The following is a 15122-nucleotide window of genomic DNA, read 5'->3' on the forward strand; positions in this document are numbered from 1 at the left end:
AAGTGTGTGTGTGTGTGTGTGTGTGTGTGTGTGTGCTCACTGCCCCTGGTGCATTAATGTGTGTGTTTGTGTGTTCACTGTCATATTTCAGAGGCAAGATTTAATTGGACATAGTTTGATGAATTTTCATTCATTATAGAGGTGTTAAAGCCTGTCTAGAGCCGTGTGTTTCTCACCCCTGGTCCAGGAGGCACCCTACACTTCATAGTTGAGTGGTTTCCCAGGTTTAATGCTGCGTTCAGGCGATGTCGGAAACTGGGAAATACCATTATTCCAACTTGTAAACTGCACCCGAACGGCGGACAAAGTCGTATTTACCGCTGGTAAACTCTGGATTCTGATACACGAGTTTACGAGATGTGACGTATATCACGACCTTTTACCTCTTTCCCAGGAGAAAATGGCAAATATGCATTTGAATCGTTTTATTATTCATGTTTTCTGTAAATAGAAGCTAAAATTTATGATCAGTTTTGTTATTTCTCAAAAACCGTTAACAGTTGTTATTTAATGATAAATCACATATTGTGTACAGTGTGTGGATCTTTAGCCAAGCTCCCGAACACAGTGAAGTCGTATTTACTATTTAACCACCACCCCGTATATACAAGCTTCCGATGAGCACACGAATGCGGCATAACACCCCCTAGTGCAACTCTGAAATGACATGTTCATGAACTGATTAGAGGAATCAGGTGTGATGAGAGGAGGGAAAGCAATAAATGTGCAGGGCAGGGTCCCTCCGGGGCCAGGGCTGAGAAACACTCATCTCGGGAATAACAGAATAAGAGAAAAGTCTAATTACCCAAGACAAATGTACTGGCCTTGAAAGGGCATTTATTTTAATTCTCTCTAAGCATTGATTCCAGGATAATATTTGCCTGTCCCTGCCCAAATTGTCTATTTTAATTAATGGGAAATAAACAGCTAAAGAAGTACTCCCTTCTTCCAAGCAAAGAGAAAATTCCCAAAAGAAAAAAGGGCTATGCTCACCAAAGTACAAATTAAAACAAAGAGTTGAGGACTGTTCCTCCAGTCAGGATTTATTAGTTAGACAGATAACTTAAGCCCAGAGTTAAGGACTTTTCCAGAGTGATCCTAAGCCCTTCTTCTATTGAACACATTTGACTTGACCTGCTCATCCAATCAGCTCACAGCACCTGACGACAGCTCACACACAAGGTCATTAGACCTAACAACAGGTTTCATAGGTAGTTTTACCACACCAACTGCAAATCTGAAGTGAAGTGATGGTGCAGAGAAACTCATAGCGCTTTGTGTTAAAAACAGCTTTGATTCTGACAGATTGCTGAGTGGGCTCCACATGCGAAAGACCTTCATCAGGCCTAACTTACTGCAATTACAGCACACAGAGGGCCACGGTTTGATGATGGAAGTTTATTTCATCTTCTGCTGACACTACGAGGCCCACAGGGTTCTCATATAAAATGTTAAAGGCTTCCTGGCTGAAATGTGATCCTTACAATGAGATCATAGAAATAACCGTCAGGATAGGGTTCTGTGTCTTGGGGAAAAAAGATATTTAATAATACATCTTAATATAACAGTGGCTCTTTGAGGGGAACTTTAAATAAATAATGGGATATTTTGTTGAAAAGCTCCCAGAGACCCCCAAATGTTCAGTGGCTTAAAATCTCCAATAATCGTCTAAAGCAACGCATCTGTGCTTTGTGCCATCATTGGGCATGAATTTTCAACAGGGAACAGGGCGGGGGGTGACTTATTGGGTCCTGTGATGCACTTTTTTGTAGTTTTGTATGTGTTAACAGCTGTTTGGATGATTTGTGTAGTATTGTGTTCTTTTAGTTGTGATGGGGCCTGTTCTCCTACGTTAGCCGCCCTAACGTAACGTTCCTGATTAGCCACCCTCATATTGTTTACGTTTGCTGGTGTTCCCTTTCTCCAGTGAAAAGTCAAGAGTCTTCAAGCACAGATAAGGACACCACAGGTACGTGGACAAGGTAAAATTAAACAAAATTCACTGGAGGGGGCATTAAGTATGTATTTCTCTTAGTGATTTCTGTTTTTGAAAGGTTCATTTCAAAATTTCTTAATCTAGAGGCTCAGATCACACCTGCCTCTACTGTGTTTATGATGTCCGTTTCTCTGATTTTATTTATTTATTCATTAATTTAGATAACGTAAATAATAATTAGTAATACTGTAAATAAGACAGGCGGACGTTTACAGTGTTAAACCGCCATCTACAGGCGCCGAAGTGAAGCTGCAGCTAAATTTAAGGCAGAGTTGATAATACGTTGATAATAATCTTCAGCCTCACCGTCGGAACTATCTTCGGTTCCTTGTGTTCCTCCGCCGCAGAGACAGAAATCAATGAAATGGAGAAAGGCGATGAGTGATGACGTAGGAACGCATCACTACCCGCAAACAATCAAATGAGCGTGGAGCAGGATAGCAGTCCTCGGTCAGTTATAAATACATTTTTATGTTGTTACTATTGCTGCTATAAATGTGTGTCCTGCAGTTTATTTGGTCTTAGCACAAGATAAGAACAGTAGGGATTTTTGTTGGAAAAAATGGTTCATTAAAAAAATCAGTGTAAAATGACTGCTTTAAAGAAAAATCCCACTGAAAGTTTGTACTGTTTCTTCAAAGGCCATTCAGAGTGGTGTGTTGTGAAATGGTTCATTGTGGAGAAAATGAGTGATTGGAACCAGGGCTCAAAATGTCTACAATGAATATATAGCTATTTTATTTACTTTCCAAAACCACCAGTGAACTATTATGAATCTTATAAAACTTTATGTTGCTAATGGTAATTAGTTATAAATCTGTTTTCTTTGAGGACTGTTTTAAAGTACATCAACCTACATTTACCCCTCGGCCAGGAATGGGTTTAAAAATAAACATTTTAAATTAAAATAAATTAAATTAATTAATAAAAACATTTTAAAAACAACCGTGAAAGAATATCTCAGTCATCTGATAGGGGATTATAACTTGATGCACTTTTAACCTGCAGAGGCACTGGACTTTTAGCTCACGTCCCTGGCCACAACAGCCATGTCACACCAATTAGGTCAGATCGGTCTTGTGCTGTGATCAAATTAGCCTTTTTAATAAGTAGGACACTTTGGTTCACCTGTGGTTTGATGCCAGTAGTGTGTTTGCCAGAATGGACCAATATAAAGCCAGGAATGGAGCCTGAAAACACTCTGAATGCCTTTGTTTATATCCCAACCACTTAATTGTATAGAAATAAAATAGTACATGTCTTCTTTGAGGTATACTGAGTAAGACTTCTTTAAATACTCATATGGCAGAGCTGTTGACACAAACGAGCTTAAGTGAAGAGCTCCCTCTGCTGTTCAAATATCTTTGTCTCTTAAAACCACAGCTACATGATGCTTTTATTCCATACAGACATGAGACTGCAACACAGGAGTGAAGTTGCTGTGGATGAATTGCCATACCCGCTTAAGTAAATACAGGCAGGATAAAGAAAACAGTCAACCAAGGTTAGTTTTCCAGTACATCCCTGTTACATAACCATGAGAGTGACTAGCATTGTGTGGAATGTGCTTGAAAAAGACCACTACCTTTCAGCCGTTCTAAAACTCAGCACATGGTCCACGAGGCTGTTTCTCTGGGTCAGTGCAAAATGTGTGATCCTGGATCATACCCAGTTCTGGCTTGTTCCTGGTCCTGTCTGCTTCACTCATCAACATAATAATATCTCTTGTTTTGTTTTTGGTGGCAATAATCTGAGCAGCTCCCAGTCTGAATACATCATGTGTCCAAAGGTAGGAGTCAGTTCAGGCGTTTCATTATGAACAGAGCTTGTATATTATCCATAGAAAAGAATTGAATCGCAAAAACACTCTACAGTTTCAGAAGACAAGTAAATGAATGCTGGCTGAGCAGGTGTCCACAAAGCTTTGGCCATGTAGTGTCCACTGGACGTCAGAAGGGACTGCTCACATGCATGAGGTCGTACACTGACGATGTTTGGAGCCAAATCAAGGCTCCAATCTGTTAATTTGAAGAATATGTTTTAATTGAAAAGTTAAAATCTATTGTTTCTTATGTGTGGAAAAAATAATAAACATATATTTACAAAAAAAACGTAAAATGTTCAACTTGTAGATCACGTGCATTCAGTTCTGGATTTCACATTATTTATGTTCACTTTTTTTGGTGAGGTTCACCTTAGCTATAGATGCTATAGATGTGTATGTCATATACACGTCACAGTATGCAAATTACCAAGCCAGTGTCCCCACCCCCTGGTGACCCTCCTCATCCTGCACTCATACTGAAGAAAATGAGACTAGCATTTTGGGGTTAGCGTTATAAAAAACCGAGCAGGCCTGTCCCTCCAGCCCACAGCTTTTCTCCTCCTCCAACTCCCGCACTCTGAGTTATCTTACTGTCAGCTAAATGTGATAAATGACTAAATGAGATTAAAAGTTTTATTCCATTAAATCTGTTATTGTTAAATGAGTTTGAGCTTGTTGTTTATCACTCAGTATGTGGGTAACAACTGCTCAGTGCTATGCTAATGGATTTAGCATGCTATTAGCCTGGGATTTTAATGAGTTTAAAAGCCATTAAAGTTTTGATGGGACTAAATTGGGAAGTGTGTGAAATAGAAAAATCCAGAATGCTGATATGCTGAGTATTTTCTGTTGTGCCGTCATTTTGTTTGACGTGTCATTGATCATCAGCAGAAACAATCTCTGGGCTGTGCTGTTTTCAGGGTAGTGTTTAGTCTTGAAGACAGCTTCCCACTGCTGTGTCATATTTTCCTGAAGTGTTTTTAATGATTTAAAGGAACTATTTCCCACACATTCTTTAGTGCTGTTCACAAATCTTCCAGAGTGGTTGGGTTTTTCCTCCCCACATGTTTCCCAATGTAGGCTCCACTAGATCTGAGTGGGTTTGGTCACTATCTGTCATTTGTTGGGTATTTCCTCTTGACAAGATGGAGAAGAGTGTTCATTTATTAACCCCCTTGGGAACATTGAGTCTCTGCAGTTAACACAGGGTAGTGATAGTGAAAACACACACACACAATAGCGAGCAATTTTTAGCACATGCACATTTACATTAGGGGCAGTAAGCACACACACCCAGAGCTCTTGGCCTCCATTCCTAGCTCTGCCTCCAGTCATAGCCCCCAGGCAGCAGATGGGGGTTAGGAACCTTGCTCAGGGGCACTTCTGTTGTGGATACTGAGGGAGGAGAAAGCACCAGTCCTCCGTACTCTCTTTCACCATATTTCCCGCTGATGCTGATCAAACCGGCAACCTTCAGGTTCCAATGCCACTTTACCATGTGCTCCCAATCTTTTATCTGCCTTTAGTAATTTATATGTTTGTCTTTGCAGGATGAAGCTTCGCACTTGATGTTGGAACCTTTCTGTGAGGATTAAGCCACAACAGCATCAGTGAGGTCAGATATCGATGCTGGGTGATTAGCTCTGAATCACAAACATCACTCAAACACTCACGGTGTTTAGTCTCTGCAAAGAACACTGTTCCACTGCTAACAGCCCAGTGCTGGCAGGGCTTTTTCTTCTCTATCTGACACCTGGCAGTGTGCAAGGGGATCTTTGGCTCAGCCGCTCTTTCGCATCCCGTCCCATTCCATTTTATGATTTTCCATGGAGATTATACAAACACTGTGAGAAGCTAAGGCCCCATCTACACGTATCCAGATATTTTTTAAGAAGGAGATATTCCCATTACGTTTTTTTTAACTATCCCCATGCAGACGAATACAAAAATTGTTGCATTATTATGCCAGTCACATTGTAGGTTTATGACTTATATAATTAACTGTATAGGGCAGGTGTCGGCAACCTGCGGCGCTCTGATCCCTCTAATGCAGCTCAGCTTTTGAAAATAATTAATGAGTATTTAATTAAAATAAATTTTATTTTGGTTCGTTCATTTGAAAATGTAACTCTATGAAGATTATCGCGATCTTGTAACATCTAAAATATTTGAATATTTAATATTTAAAATATTTTTGTCCCTCTTAATACACGTCACAACTTCCAATGTGCGACACCCGCCAGTGTGCGGTTTCTTGATAATTTAAGTTTGCCGTTTTTTTTCCATTACTACAAGGACTCAAATAGACATTGAGTATTTTACTTAACCTTCAACCCAACGTCTTATTTTTATGAGTTAAATTTTTTTTCATTACTACAAGTGCTCAAATAGACATTTATTTTACTTAACCGTCAACCCAATGTCTTTTTTTCAGAGTTAAAAATGTGTTTTTTCATTACTACAAGGACTCAAATAGACATTGAGTATTTTACTTAACCGTCAACCCAAGGTCTTTTTTCAATGTCTATATGAGTCCTTGTAGTAATGGAAAAAAAACATGTTTAACTCTGAAAAAAAGACGTTGGGTTGATGGTTAAGTAAAATACTCAATGTCTATTTGAGTCCTTGTAGTAATGAAAAAACACATTTTTAACTCAAAAAAAAAGACGTTGGGTTGACGGTTAAGTAAAATACTCAATGTCTATTTGAGCACTTGTAGTAATGAAAGAAAAAAAACATTTTTAACTTAAAAAAAAACGTGTTGACGGTTAAGTAAAATACTCAATGTCTATTTGAGTCCTTGTAGTAATGAAAAAACACACTTTAACTCAGAAAAACACATTTTTAACTCTGAAAAAAAAGACATTGGGTTGACGGGTAAGTAAAATGCTCAATGTCTATTTGAGCACTTGTAGTAATGGTAAAAAAAAACATGTTTAACTCTGAAAAAAAGACGTTAGGTTGACGGTTAAGTAAAATACTCAGAGTTAAACGTTTTTTTTTTACATTACTACAAGGACTCAAATAGACATTGAGTATCAGAGTTAAACATGTTTTTTTTTTCAATGTCTATTTGAGTCCTTGTAGTAATGAAAAAAAAAATACATGTTTAACTAAAAAAAGTCATTGGGTTCATGGTTAAGTAAAATACTCAATGTCTATTTGAGTACTTGTAGTAATGAAAAAAAAAACATTTTAACTCAGAATAAAAGACGTTGGGTTGAAGGTTAAGTAAAATACTCAATGTCTATTTGAGCACTTGTAGTAATGAAAAAAAACATTTTTTAACTCCGAAAAAAAGACGTTGGGTTGACGATTAAGTAAAATACTCAATGTCTATTTGAGTCCTTGTAGTAATGAAAAAACACATTTTTAACTTAAAAAAAAAGACATTGGGTTGACGGTTAAGTAAAATACTCAATGTCTATTTGAGCACTTGTAGTAATGGGGAAAAAAAAACATGTTTAACTTAAAAAAGACGTTAGGTTGACGGTTAAGTAAAATACTCAGAGTTAAACATGTATTTTTTTACATTACTACAAGGACTCAAATAGACATTGAGTATTTTACTTAACCGTCAAACCAATGTCTTTTTTTCAGAGTTAAAAATGTGTTTTTCTGAGTTAAAATGTGTTTTTTATTATTACAAGGACTCAAATAGACATTGAGTATTTTACTTAACCGTCAACACAACGTCTTTTTTCAATGTCTATTTGAGTCTTTGTAGTAATGAAAAAACACATTTTAACTCAGAAAAACAAATTTTCATCTCCGAAAAAAAAGACATTGGTTTGACGGTTAAGTAAAATACTCAATGTCTATTTGAGCACTTGTAGTAATTAAAAAAAAATTTTTACTCAGAAAAAAAAGACGTTGGGTTGAAGGTTAAGTAAAATACTCAATGTCTATTTGAGCACTTGTAGTAATTAAAAAAAAAAAATTTTACTCAGAAAAAAAAGACGTTGGGTTGAAGGTTAAGTAAAATACTCAATGTCTATTTGAGTACTTGTAGTAATGAAAGAAAAAATTTAACTAAAAAAAAAAGACGTTGGGTTGAAGGTTAAGTAAAATACTCAATGTCTATTTGAGCACTTGTAGTAATGAAAGAAAAAAAAACATTTTTAACTCTGAAAAAAAAAACATGTTTTTTTTCCATTACTACAAGGACTCAAATAGACATTGAGTATTTTACTTAACCGTCAACCTAACGTCTTTTTTTCAGAGTTAAACATGTTTTTTTTTCCATTACTACAAGGACTCAAATAGACATTGAGTATTTTACTTAACCGTCAACACGTCTTTTTTTTTCGGAGTTAAAAATGTTTTTTTTTTTCATTACTACAAGTGCTCAAATAGACATTGAGTATTTTATTTAACCTTCAACCCAAAGTGTCTTTTTTTCGGAGTTAATTTTTTTTTTTTTTCATTACTACAAGGACTCAAGTAGACATTGAGTATTTTACTTGACCGTCAACCCAACGTCTTTTTTTCAGAGTTAAACATGTTTTTTTTTTTTTCATTACTACAAGTACTCAAATAGACATTGAAAAATGACGTTGGGTTGAAGGTTAAGTAAAATACTCAATGTCTATTTGAGCACTTGTAGTAATGAAAAAAAACATTTTTTAACTCCGAAAAAAAGACGTTGGGTTGACGATTAAGTAAAATACTCAATGTCTATTTGAGTCCTTGTAGTAATGAAAAAACACATTTTTAACTTAAAAAAAAAGACATTGGGTTGACGGTTAAGTAAAATACTCAATGTCTATTTGAGCACTTGTAGTAATGGGGAAAAAAAAACATGTTTAACTTAAAAAAGACGTTAGGTTGACGGTTAAGTAAAATACTCAGAGTTAAACATGTATTTTTTTACATTACTACAAGGACTCAAATAGACATTGAGTATTTTACTTAACCGTCAAACCAATGTCTTTTTTTCAGAGTTAAAAATGTGTTTTTCTGAGTTAAAATGTGTTTTTTATTATTACAAGGACTCAAATAGACATTGAGTATTTTACTTAACCGTCAACACAACGTCTTTTTTCAATGTCTATTTGAGTCTTTGTAGTAATGAAAAAACACATTTTAACTCAGAAAAACAAATTTTCATCTCCGAAAAAAAAGACATTGGTTTGACGGTTAAGTAAAATACTCAATGTCTATTTGAGCACTTGTAGTAATTAAAAAAAAATTTTTACTCAGAAAAAAAAGACGTTGGGTTGAAGGTTAAGTAAAATACTCAATGTCTATTTGAGCACTTGTAGTAATTAAAAAAAAAAAATTTTACTCAGAAAAAAAAGACGTTGGGTTGAAGGTTAAGTAAAATACTCAATGTCTATTTGAGTACTTGTAGTAATGAAAGAAAAAATTTAACTAAAAAAAAAAGACGTTGGGTTGAAGGTTAAGTAAAATACTCAATGTCTATTTGAGCACTTGTAGTAATGAAAGAAAAAAAAACATTTTTAACTCTGAAAAAAAAAACATGTTTTTTTTCCATTACTACAAGGACTCAAATAGACATTGAGTATTTTACTTAACCGTCAACCTAACGTCTTTTTTTCAGAGTTAAACATGTTTTTTTTTCCATTACTACAAGGACTCAAATAGACATTGAGTATTTTACTTAACCGTCAACACGTCTTTTTTTTTCGGAGTTAAAAATGTTTTTTTTTTTCATTACTACAAGTGCTCAAATAGACATTGAGTATTTTATTTAACCTTCAACCCAAAGTGTCTTTTTTTCGGAGTTAATTTTTTTTTTTTTTCATTACTACAAGGACTCAAGTAGACATTGAGTATTTTACTTGACCGTCAACCCAACGTCTTTTTTTCAGAGTTAAACATGTTTTTTTTTTTTTCATTACTACAAGTACTCAAATAGACATTGAAAAATGACGTTGGGTTGACGGTTAAGTAAAACACTCAATGTCTATTTGAGTCCTTGTAGTAATAAAAAACACATTTTAACTCAGAAAAACACATTTTTAACTCTGAAAAAAAGACATTGGGTTGACGGTTAAGTAAAATAAATGTCTATTTGAGCACTTGTAGTAATGAAAGAAAAATAAAAAATTTCACTCAGAAAAATAAGACGTTGGGTTGAAGGTTAAGTAAAATACTCAATGTCTATTTGAGTACTTGTAGTAATGAAAGAAAAAATTTAACTAAAAAAAAAAGACGTTGGGTTGAAGGTTAAGTAAAATACTCAATGTCTATTTGAGCACTTGTAGTAATGAAAGAAAAAAAAACATTTTTAACTCTGAAAAAAAAAACATGTTTTTTTTCCATTACTACAAGGACTCAAATAGACATTGAGTATTTTACTTAACCGTCAACCTAACGTCTTTTTTTCAGAGTTAAACATGTTTTTTTTTCCATTACTACAAGGACTCAAATAGACATTGAGTATTTTACTTAACCGTCAACACGTCTTTTTTTTTCGGAGTTAAAAATGTTTTTTTTTTTCATTACTACAAGTGCTCAAATAGACATTGAGTATTTTATTTAACCTTCAACCCAAAGTGTCTTTTTTTCGGAGTTAATTTTTTTTTTTTTTCATTACTACAAGGACTCAAGTAGACATTGAGTATTTTACTTGACCGTCAACCCAACGTCTTTTTTTCAGAGTTAAACATGTTTTTTTTTTTTTCATTACTACAAGTACTCAAATAGACATTGAAAAATGACGTTGGGTTGACGGTTAAGTAAAACACTCAATGTCTATTTGAGTCCTTGTAGTAATAAAAAACACATTTTAACTCAGAAAAACACATTTTTAACTCTGAAAAAAAGACATTGGGTTGACGGTTAAGTAAAATAAATGTCTATTTGAGCACTTGTAGTAATGAAAGAAAAATAAAAAATTTCACTCAGAAAAATAAGACGTTGGGTTGAAGGTTAAGTAAAATACTTAAATTTTTTTTTTTCATTACTACAAGTGCTCAAATAGACATTGAGTATTTTACTTAACCGTCAACCCAATGTCTTTTTTTCAGAGTTAAAAATGTGTTTTTCTGAGTTAAAATGTGTTTTTTATTACTACAAGGACTCAAATAGACATTGAGTATTTTACTTAACCGTCAACCCAATGTCTTTTTTTCAGAGTTAAAAATGTGTTTTTCTGAGTTAAAATGTGTTTTTTATTACTACAAGGACTCAAATAGACATTGAGTATTTTACTTAACCGTTAAAAAACAAATTTTCATCTCCGAAAAAAAAGACATTGGTTTGACGGTTAAGTAAAATACTCAATGTCTATTTGAGTACTTGTAGTAATGAAAAAAAAAATTTAACTCAAAAAAAAAAGATGTTGGGTTGAAGGTTAAGTAAAATACTCAATGTCTATTTGAGCACTTGTAGTAATGAAAAAAAAAAACATTTTTAACTCCGAAAAAAAGACGTTGTGTTGACTGTTAAGTAAAATACTCAATGTCTATTTGAGTATTTTAAAAAGACACATTTTTAACTCAGAAAAATACATTTTTAACTCTGAAAAAAAGACATTGGGTTGACGGTTAAGTAAAATACTCAATGTCTATTTGAGCACTTGTAGTAATGGAAAAAAAAACATGTTTAACTCTGAAAAAAAGACGTTAGGTTGACGGTTAAGTAAATTACTCAATGTCTATTTGAGCACTTGTAGTAATGGAAAAAAAAAGACATTGGGTTGAAGGTTAAGTAAAATACTCAATGTCTATTTGAGTCCTTGCAGTAATGAAAAAACACGTTTTTAACTCAGAAAAATACATTTTTAACTCCGAAAAAAAGACGTTGTGTTGACGGTTAAGTAAAATACTCAATGTCTATTTGAGTCCTTGTAGTAATGAAAAAACACATTTTTAACTTAAAAAAAAAAAACGTGTTGACGGTTAAGTAAAATACTCAATGTCTATTTGATTCCTTGTAGTAATGAAAAAACACATTTTAACTCAGAAAAACACATTTTTAACTCCGAAAAAAAAAAAGTAATTGGATTGACGGTTAAGTAAAATGCTCAATGTCTATTTGAGCACTTGTAGTAATGGAAAAAAAAATTTAAGCATTTTACTTAACCTTCAACCCAACGTCTTATTTTTCTGAGTTAAATTTTTTATTTTTTTTTTCATTACTACAAGTGCTCAAATAGACATTTATTTTACTTAACCGTCAACCCAACGTCATTTTTCAATGTCTATTTGAGCACTTGTAGTAATGAAAAAAAAAACATGTTTAACTCTGAAAAAAAGACGTTAGGTTGACGGTTAAGTAAAATACTCAGAGTTAAACATGTATTTTTTTACATTACTACAAGGACTCAAATAGACATTGAGTATTTTACTTAACCGTCAACACAACGTCTTTTTTCCGGAGTTAAAAATGTGTTTTTTTATTATTGCAAGGACTTAAAAAAAAAGACGTTTGTTGACGGTTAAGCAAAATATTCAATGTCTATTTAAGTTAAAAATGTGTTTTTTCATTACTACAAGGACTCAAATAGACATTGAGTATTTTACTTAACCGTCAACCCAACGTCTTTTTTTCGGAGTTAAAAATGTTTTTTTTCATTACTACAAGTGCTCAAATAGACATGGAGTATTTTAATTAACCGTCAACACGTCTTTTTTTTCTGAGTTAAAAATGTTTTTTTTTTTTTATTACTACAAGGACTCAAATAGACATTGAGACATCTTTTTTTTCTGAGTTAAAAATGTTTTGTTGCATGCAGAAATGTTATTTCATTTTCTCTGCAGTCGTTTATTGATTTCATAAATGTAACACAGTATAGTTTGTTTATACATAGCACAAAGGCAAAAAAACCCTGTTATGCGCAGTGTTATTTCATTTAAAATGTCAAAAGGGTTTTGTGGCTCCCAGTGTTTTCTTTACTGTGTGAAACAGGTCCAAATCGCTCTTTAAGTGGTAAAGTTGCCGACTCGTGGTATATGGAGTGAGTATGGAGAGAGATTAGTCTCAAAATACTTAACAAATGCGTAAATGTTAATTCACAAATTAAACACAAGTCACAAATATTTTTCACTGTTCACAAATGAACACATCACACTCTGTGTCTCACGGTCTGCAGTTTGTACAAATACAGTTACATTCATAAACACATTTGTTTGTTTTTCATAGATATATCACAATTTTATTCGAAAATAAATACATTTGTTTAAATTTACATTGGAAATATTTCAAATTTATTTGTAAATTGCTGAATTTGCGTTTGTGGATCGAGTCACTCACGCAGATTCAACATTTTACAAATAAATTTTAAATTCGAGACTTCGACTTTACAAATATTTCCAATGTAATTTATTTTCACATAAAATTGTAATATATCTATAAAAACCAAACGTGTTTATGAATGTAACTGTATTTGTACAAACTGCAGATCATGGGACACAGAGTGGGATGTGTTCATTTTTGAACAGTGACACACATTTGTGACTTGTGTTTAATTTGTGGATTAACATTTATGCATTTGTAAAGTATTTTGAGACTAATCTCTCTCCATTAGTGAGAAGCTATTTGAGTTTCAGCCAGAAATAGGCATGCTGTCTGATGTTAGTGTTTTCAAAAAGCTCAGTTTGGCCTTTAAACACAACCAAGTTTTTAGAAATCTCAAACCTGAAGTACATTTTCAAAGCCTATGTTTCAGTGATGTGATGTAAAACTCCATGTAGACGGAAGGCCAAAGCACTGACAAAACCTTGATATTTATCACGATATCCAGATGTGTGTGGATAAGGCCTAAAAATCCACATTGAGTGCACCATGCAGTAGCTGAATTCTCAAATTTAAAAGGGAGGGCTACAAACCTTCAGAAATATAGTCTACATGGGTGTGAGCCGAGTTATATTTCATTGTGTAGCTCCCCAGTCCATCTGCATCATGGCCTGCCATAATTTGTCTCCTCTCTCATTCATTAGCAGTGAATTACACACCACACACTCATTACTGTACATTTAATTAGAGCCACAAAGCCGTTCAGCCGTCTTGCGCAAACTCCACAGCCTACACCCGGCATTCAATGAGATTCCAGGAGATAGCCATCATTATATCACTGACCACATTTATCCCAGTTTCCAGTAAATATTCCATGTTTACATTCATTCATTTTCTGTAACCTGATGAGGGACGTGGGGTCCGGAACCTACCGGGAATCATTGGCCACAAGGCAGCAAACACAACACAGTGTGCTCCATCACACGGCATTATAACTGAATATTTAAAACCATCCTTAAACTAGTTATATTTATGTAACATCATTCAAGGCAGTACGGTGGCGCAGCAGGTAGTGTCACAGTCACACAGCTCCAGGGACCAGTGACTGTCTGTGAGGAGTGTGGTGTGTTCTCTCTGTGTCTGCGTAGGTTTCCTCTGGGTGACTGTCTGTGAGGAGTGCGCTGTGTTCTCCCTGTGTCTGCGTGGGTTTCCTCCCACAGTCCAAAAACACACGTTGGTAGGTGGATTGGTGACTCAAATGTGTGTGTGCGCGTGTGTCTGTGTTGCCCTGTGAAGGACTGGCGCCCCCTCCAGGGTGTATTCCCGCCTTGCGCTCAATGATTCCAGGTAGGCTCTGGACCCTCCCACGACCCTGAACTGGATAAGCGCTTACAGAGAATGAGTGAATGAACATCATTCAATATATTTTTTTACCTTACAGCACCACTCTTAAGGTGGACTGATTTATTGTTTTTATCTCGTGTCCAATGACTCCGGCTTATCACCAGTTTATTTGGTAATTGGACAGTGCAGCATCATTCCTGTGCCAGTTAAACTTAACTCCTGCAGGTCCTTTTGCTGTTATATCGGTGTGTAGTGTGTTACCTTGCTATTCAGCACTTTTGTCTGAGTTTTCTTGGTCTCCCAGAGTTCTGACTTGAATTCCACTGCTCACTTTAAATACCTTTTCTAGGCAACTGCTGGGTGATTTTTTTTTTTAAATTCTGTTTTCTATAAGCCTCCTAACCTACTTGTTCTTTCCCTCTTATTGCACCATGCTCTAGATCCCGGCTTTGATTCTTCAAATCAAGATGATCCTGCACGGCTGTCCACGGGACTGAGCATGTGTGAGTGTCCTGCATTCATTTACATCTTCATTTCTCAGGCCTTGCTTTCACATTAACCACAGCTCATTATTTCTATCAGATCTGTTCTATTTTACCGCACTTTTGATATTTGGTGTGGTCTCAGTTGTCGACCTCAAGGTTTCTTGTGTGTCTGGACTGTGGAAGTAAACCGAAGCGCAGGGAGAACACATACGGCCAAGATCAAACCAACAACTGAGGTCTGTGTCGTGCCACTGTCACCTACACCTTA

General features: G+C 34.8%; 1 long non-coding RNA gene across 1 annotated transcript; it reads left to right on the top strand.

Annotated features, from left to right (window-relative positions):
• The first annotated feature begins 2311 nt into the window (after positions 1-2311).
• Positions 2312-15051, top strand: LOC136708370 (uncharacterized). Its single transcript, XR_010804344.1, has 5 exons — positions 2312-2446; positions 3406-3500; positions 5372-5436; positions 14174-14262; positions 14810-15051. It is a non-coding gene; the product is annotated as an uncharacterized lncRNA (long non-coding RNA).
• Positions 15052-15122: the final 71 nt, after the last annotated feature.

The sequence above is a fragment of the Hoplias malabaricus genome, chromosome 10 (assembly GCF_029633855.1).
Source record: "Hoplias malabaricus isolate fHopMal1 chromosome 10, fHopMal1.hap1, whole genome shotgun sequence".
Classification (NCBI taxonomy): Eukaryota; Metazoa; Chordata; class Actinopteri; order Characiformes; family Erythrinidae; genus Hoplias; species Hoplias malabaricus.